Here is a 7,972-nt window from a genome sequence, read left to right on the forward strand (position 1 = left end):
CTGTGACGCTGCTGATGTGTTATGGAAGCTCAGGTTGCTTTGATAGCAGCATTCACCTTGTCTGCATTGTTGGGTCTGATGTCTCTCATCTTCCTCTCTATGGGGTTAAGGTCAGGCGAGTTTGCTAGCCAATCAAGCACAGTGATGCAGTTCTTTTGAAACAAGGTATTGGTACTTTTGGCAGTGTGGACAGGTACCAAGTCCTGCAGGAGAATGAAATTTTCATCTCCAAAAACCTTGCTGGCAAAAGGAAGCATGAAGTGCTCTAAAATTTCCTGGTAGATGATACTGCGCTAACTTTGGTCTTGATAAAACACCGTGGACCTACACCAGCAGATGACATGACTCCCGAAACCATCACTGATTGTGGAATCTTCGCACTAGACCTCAAGCAGCTTGGATTGTGGCCTCTCCACTCTTCCTCCAGACTCTGGGACTTTGATTACCAAATGAAATGCAAAATGTACTTTCATCTAAAAAGAACACCTTGGACCACTGAGAAACAGTTCAGTTTTTTATCTCCTTGGCCCAGGTAAGACACGTCTGGCATTGTCTATTGGGCATGAATGGCTTGACACAAGGAATGCGACACTTGTAGCCCATACATCTGTGAGTGGAGGCTCTTGAAGCAATGACTCCAGCAGTCTTTTTGTATTTACAATTGTCTTTTTCATCGAGTTTTATTCCACTTCTTCCATGCGGTATGATGATAAAGCATAGTTTGCAACTTTTTGTGTGTGTTTTTTTTACAGCGTTCACTGAAGGGGTTAACTAGTATGACACTTTTATAGATCGGATTGTTCTGGATGCGGCAATACAAAATGTGTACTTTTTTAACATAAAAATGTGTTTTTATTAGTGGATTATTATTATTATTATTATTTTGTATTTTTTATATATTTTGTAATTTTGTTTCCCTTTTTTACCTAGTCTTTTTATGGTAAGTTCACTTTTTTTTTACTTTTATTTTATTTATATACAGTATAATGCATTTTTCTGTGCAGTTATACAGTATACAGTTTTCTGTAGCTTATTGACCTAGGAGTCGTCATGACTACCCCGGGTCACTATGGCAACGAACGGGCCCCATGGTGATGTTGTTCTGAAGGCATAGGAAGCTTCTGTCCCCCTGCCTCACTCCTGAATGCTGCAATCGCACTCCATCGCATCATTTAGGGGGTTAACAGTTTGGGTCGGCGCTGACACCGCTCCTAGCTGTTAGTGCAGATGTTAAGCCACTGGCAGAGATGAGCTGCTGCACTGATCAGGCAGGAACTGCTGATATTTTAGCCTCTCCTGCACAATCATATTGTGATAGGACAGTCATATTGACTGATCTATTACAGCGATCTGGGTGTGGGGACTGACAACATGGGTCCCTGTTGTGAACTCTGTTTTTGGGCTCCCTCTAGTGGTCACAAGCGGTACTGTGTATTGTTGTCTTTCTGCAGGTTGGCAGCATCAGCTTGTTCGTTATCCTTGGTTGGTTTCCTATTTAGCTCACCTGGATACTCAGTTCCTTGCCTGCTCTCAATGTATTCAGTGCTCTTCAGATTCCTTGTGACTACCTTGCTCCCAGTCTCTCCAAGACAAGCTAAGTTTTTGTTTGATCATTTTTTGATTATCAGCATTCATTATATTTTTAGTCCAGCTCGCTAATATGTGATTTCCTCGCTTGCTGGTTGCTCTAGGGGACTGAGTTTCTCCCCCCACACCGTTAGTTGGTGCAGGGGTTCTTGAAATCTCAGTGTGGATATTTTGTAAGGGTTTTTTACTGACCACACAGACCCCTTTACTATTTTCTGCTATCTAGCATTAGTGGGCCTCATTTGCTGAATCTGCTTTCACCCCTGTGTATGTGCCTTCCTCTTACCTCACCATTATTATTTGTTGGGGGCTTCTATATCTTTGGGGATTATTTCTCTGGAGGCAAGAGAGGTCTTTCTTTCTCTCTAGGGGTAGTTAGTTCCTCAGGCTGGCTCGAGACGTCTAGGATTTTTAGGCACGTTCACCGGCTACTTCTAGTGTGTTTGGTGTTATGGTTCTCAATGGCAAGAGAACATAGCCCAGCAAACATACGAACTAGCTCTTGGAAGGATGGAAACTAAACTGACCATGAACTAAACCTGCCGCACAACTAACAGTAGCCGGGTAGCGTAGCCTGCGTTTTATCCCTAGACGCCCAGCGCCGGCCGGAGGACTAACTAATCCTGGCAGAGGAAAATATAGTCCTGGCTCACCTCTAGAGAAATTTCCCCGAAAGGCAGACAGAGGCCCCCACAAATATTGGCGGTGATTTTAGATGAAATGACAAACGTAGTATGAAAATAGGTTTAGCAAAATTGAGGTCCGCTTACTAGATAGCAGGAAGACAGAAAGGGCACTTTCATGGTCAGCTGAAAACCCTATCAAAATACCATCCTGAAATTACTTTAAGACTCTAGTATTAACTCATAACATCAGAGTGGCAATTTCAGATCACAAGAGCTTTCCAGACACAGAAACGAAACTACAGCTGTGAACTGGAACAAAATGCAAAAACAAACAAGGACTAAGTCCAACTTAGCTGGGAGTTGTCTAGCAGCAGGAACATGCACAGAAAGGCTTCTGATTACAATGTTGACCGGCATGGAAGTGACAGAGGAGCAAGGCTAAATAGCGACTCCCACATCCTGATGGAAACAGGTGAACAGAGAGGATGATGCACACCAGTTCAATTCCACCAGTGGCCACCGGGGGAGCCCAAAATCCAATTTCACAACAGTACCCCCCCCTCAAGGAGGGGGCACCGAACCCTCACCAGAACCACCAGGGCGATCAGGATGAGCCCTATGAAAGGCACGGACCAAATCGGAGGCATGAACATCAGAGGCAGTCACCCAAGAATTATCCTCCTGACCGTATCCCTTCCATTTGACCAGATACTGGAGTTTCCGTCTGGAAACACGGGAGTCCAAGATTTTTTCCACAACGTACTCCAACTCGCCTTCAACCAACACCGGAGCAGGAGGCTCAATGGAAGGCACAACCGGTACCTCATACCTGCGCAATAATGACCGATGAAAAACATTATGAATAGAAAAAGATGCAGGGAGGTCCAAACGGAAGGACACAGGGTTAAGAATCTCCAATATCTTGTACGGGCCGATGAACCGAGGCTTAAACTTGGGAGAAGAAACCCTCATAGGGACAAAACGAGAAGACAACCACACCAAGTCCCCAACACAAAGCCGAGGACCAACCCGACGCCGGCAGTTGGCAAAAAGCTGAGTCTTCTCCTGGGACAACTTCAAATTGTCCACTACCTGCCCCCAAATCTGATGCAACCTCTCCACCACAGCATCCACTCCAGGACAATCCGAAGATTCCACCTGACCAGAAGAAAATCGAGGATGAAACCCCGAATTACAGAAAAAGGGAGACACCAAGGTGGCAGAACTGGCCCGATTATTGAGGGCAAACTCCGCTAAAGGCAAAAAAGCAACCCAATCATCCTGATCTGCAGACACAAAACACCTCAAATATGTCTCCAAGGTCTGATTCGTCCGCTCGGTCTGGCCATTAGTCTGAGGATGGAAAGCAGACGAGAAAGACAAATCTATGCCCATCCTAGCACAGAATGCTCGCCAAAATCTAGACACGAATTGGGTACCTCTGTCAGAAACGATATTCTCCGGAATACCATGCAAACGGACCACATTTTGAAAAAACAGAGGAACCAACTCGGAAGAAGAAGGCAACTTAGGCAGGGGAACCAAATGGACCATCTTAGAGAAACGATCACACACCACCCAGATGACAGACATCTTCTGAGAAACAGGAAGATCCGAAATAAAATCCATCGAGATGTGCGTCCAGGGCCTCTTCGGGATAGGCAAGGGCAACAACAATCCACTAGCCCGAGAACAACAAGGCTTGGCCCGAGCACAAACGTCACAAGACTGCACGAAGCCTCGCACATCTCGAGACAGGGAAGGCCACCAGAAGGACCTTGCCACCAAATCCCTGGTACCAAAGATTCCAGGATGACCTGCCAACGCAGAAGAATGAACCTCAGAAATGACTTTACTGGTCCAATCATCAGGAACAAACAGTCTACCAGGTGGGCAACGATCAGGTCTATCCGCCTGAAACTCCTGCAAGGCCCGCCGCAGGTCTGGAGAAACGGCAGACAATATCACTCCATCCTTAAGGATACCTGTAGGTTCAGAATTACCAGGGGAGTCAGGCTCAAAACTCCTAGAAAGGGCATCCGCCTTAACATTCTTAGAACCCGGCAGGTAGGACACCACAAAATTAAACCGAGAGAAAAACAACGACCAGCGCGCCTGTCTAGGATTCAGGCGTCTGGCGGACTCAAGATAAATTAGATTTTTGTGGTCAGTCAATACCACCACCTGATGTCTAGCCCCCTCAAGCCAATGACGCCACTCCTCAAAAGCCCACTTCATGGCCAAAAGCTCCCGATTCCCAACATCATAATTCCGCTCGGCGGGCGAAAATTTACGCGAGAAAAAAGCACAAGGTCTCATCACGGAGCAATCGGAACTTCTCTGCGACAAAACCGCCCCAGCTCCGATTTCAGAAGCGTCGACCTCAACCTGAAAAGGAAGAGCAACATCAGGCTGACGCAACACAGGGGCGGAAGAAAAGCGGCGCTTAAGCTCCCGAAAGGCCTCCACAGCAGCAGGGGACCAATCAGCAACATCAGCACCCTTCTTAGTCAAATCAGTCAATGGTTTAACAACATCAGAAAAACCAGCAATAAATCGACGATAAAAGTTAGCAAAGCCCAAAAATTTCTGAAGACTCTTAAGAGAAGAGGGTTGCGTCCAATCACAAATAGCCTGAACCTTGACAGGATCCATCTCGATGGAAGAGGGGGAAAAAATATATCCCAAAAAGGAAATCTTTTGAACCCCAAAAATGCACTTAGAACCCTTCACACACAAGGAATTAGACCGCAAAACCTGAAAAACCCTCCTGACCTGCTGGACATGAGAGTCCCAGTCATCCGAAAAAATCAAAATATCATCCAGATACACAATCATAAATTTATCCAAATAATCACGGAAAATGTCATGCATAAAGGACTGAAAGACTGAAGGGGCATTTGAAAGACCAAAAGGCATCACCAAATACTCAAAGTGGCCCTCGGGCATATTAAATGCGGTTTTCCACTCATCCCCCTGCTTAATTCGCACCAAATTATACGCCCCACGAAGATCTATCTTAGAGAACCACTTGGCCCCCTTTATGCGAGCAAACAAATCAGTCAGCAGTGGCTATGGATATTGATATTTAACCGTGATTTTATTCAAAAGCCGATAATCAATGCACGGCCTCAAAGAGCCATCTTTCTTAGCCACAAAGAAAAAACCGGCTCCTAAGGGAGATGACGAAGGACGAATATGTCCCTTTTCCAAGGACTCCTTTATATATTCTCGCATAGCAGCATGTTCAGGCACATACAGATTAAATAAACGACCCTTAGGGTATTTACTACCCGGAATCAAATCTATGGCACAATCGCACTCCCGGTGCGGAGGTAATGAACCAAGCTTAGGTTCTTCAAAAACGTCACGATATTCAGTCAAGAATTCAGGAATCTCAGAGGGAATAGATGATGAAATGGAAACCACAGGTACGTCCCCATGCGTCCCCCTACATCCCCAGCTTAACACAGACATAGCTTTCCAGTCAAGGACTGGGTTATGAGATTGCAGCCATGGCAATCCAAGCACCAACACATCATGTAGGTTATACAGCACAAGAAAGCGAATAATCTCCTGGTGATCCGGATTAATCCGCATAGTTACTTGTGTCCAGTATTGTGGTTTATTGCTAGCCAATGGGGTGGAGTCAATCCCCTTCAGGGGTATAGGAGTTTCAAGAGGCTCCAAATCATACCCACAGCGTTTGGCAAAGGACCAATCCATAAGACTCAAAGCGGCGCCAGAGTCGACATAGGCATCCGCGGTAATAGATGATAAAGAACAAATCAGGGTCACAGATAGAATAAACTTAGACTGTAAAGTGCCAATTGAAACAGACTGATCAAGCTTCTTAGTACGCTTAGAGCATGCTGCTATAACATGAGTTGAATCACCGCAATAGAAGCACAACCCATTTTTTCGTCTAAAATTCTGCCGTTCACTCCTGGACAGAATTCTATCACATTGCATATTCTCTGGCGTCTTCTCAGTAGACACCGCCAAATGGTGCACAGGTTTGCGCTCCCGCAGACGCCTATCGATCTGGATAGCCATTGTCATGGACTCATTCAGACCCGCAGGCACAGGGAACCCCACCATAACATCCTTAATGTCATCAGAGAGACCCTCTCTGAAATTCGCCGCCAGGGCGCACTTATTCCACTGAGTAAGCACAGCCCATTTACGGAATTTCTGGCAGTATATTTCAGCTTCGTCTTGCCCCTGAGATAGGGACATCAAGGCCTCTTCCGCCTGAAGTTCTAACTGAGGTTCCTCATAAAGCAACCCCAAGGCCAGAAAAAACGCATCCACATTGAGCAACGCAGGATCCCCTGGAGCCAATGCAAAAGCCCAATCCTGAGGGTCGCCCCGGAGCAAAGAAATCACAATCCTGACCTGCTGAGCAGGATCTCCAGCAGAGCGAGATTTCAGGGACAAAAACAACTTGCAATTATTTTTGAAATTTTGAAAGCAAGATCTATTCCCCGAGAAAAATTCAGGCAAAGGAATTCTAGGTTCAGATATAGGAACATGAACAACAAAATCTTGTAAGTTTTGAACTTTCGTGGTGAGATTATTCAAACCTGCAGCTAAACTCTGAATATCCATTTTAAACAGGTGAACACAGAGCCATTCCAGGATTAGAAGGAGAGAGAGAGAGAAAGGCTGCAATATAGGCAGACTTGCAAGAGATTCAATTACAAGCACACTCAGAACTGAGGGAAAAAAAAAAAAAAAAAATCTTCAGCAGACTTCTCTTTTCTCTCCTTTCTCTGTCAATTAATTTAACCCTTTTGGGCCGGTCAAACTGTTATGGTTCTCAATGGCAAGAGAACATAGCCCAGCAAACATACGAACTAGCTCTTGGAAGGATGGAAACTAAACTGACCATGAACTAAACCTGCCGCACAACTAACAGTAGCCGGGTAGCGTAGCCTGCGTTTTATCCCTAGACGCCCAGCGCCGGCCGGAGGACTAACTAATCCTGGCAGAGGAAAATATAGTCCTGGCTCACCTCTAGAGAAATTTCCCCGAAAGGCAGACAGAGGCCCCCACAAATATTGGCGGTGATTTTAGATGAAATGACAAACGTAGTATGAAAATAGGTTTAGCAAAATTGAGGTCCGCTTACTAGATAGCAGGAAGACAGAAAGGGCACTTTCATGGTCAGCTGAAAACCCTATCAAAATACCATCCTGAAATTACTTTAAGACTCTAGTATTAACTCATAACATCAGAGTGGCAATTTCAGATCACAAGAGCTTTCCAGACACAGAAACGAAACTACAGCTGTGAACTGGAACAAAATGCAAAAACAAACAAGGACTAAGTCTAACTTAGCTGGGAGTTGTCTAGCAGCAGGAACATGCACAGAAAGGCTTCTGATTACAATGTTGACCGGCATGGAAGTGACAGAGGAGCAAGGCTAAATAGCGACTCCCACATCCTGATGGAAACAGGTGAACAGAGAGGATGATGCACACCAGTTCAATTCCACCAGTGGCCACCGGGGGAGCCCAAAATCCAATTTCACAACAGTTTGGATAGGTTCAGATTTGCGGTCAGTCCAGTTTGCCACCTCCCTAGAGCTTGTCCTATGTTTGTTACTTAGCTGGAGTAATTTGTGATCCTTAACCACTAAGGATCATAACAGTAGAGCAGGCCTAAAAGTGTTTAATGCATCGCAGAAGTGGGATAAAAAGAAGACCTGAGTACTTTTTTTTTTTTCCTCCCGCTTTTCCTTTGCTGCAGTCTGT

This window comes from Ranitomeya variabilis, chromosome 6 (genome assembly GCF_051348905.1).
Source record: "Ranitomeya variabilis isolate aRanVar5 chromosome 6, aRanVar5.hap1, whole genome shotgun sequence".
NCBI classification, from domain to species: Eukaryota; Metazoa; Chordata; class Amphibia; order Anura; family Dendrobatidae; genus Ranitomeya; species Ranitomeya variabilis.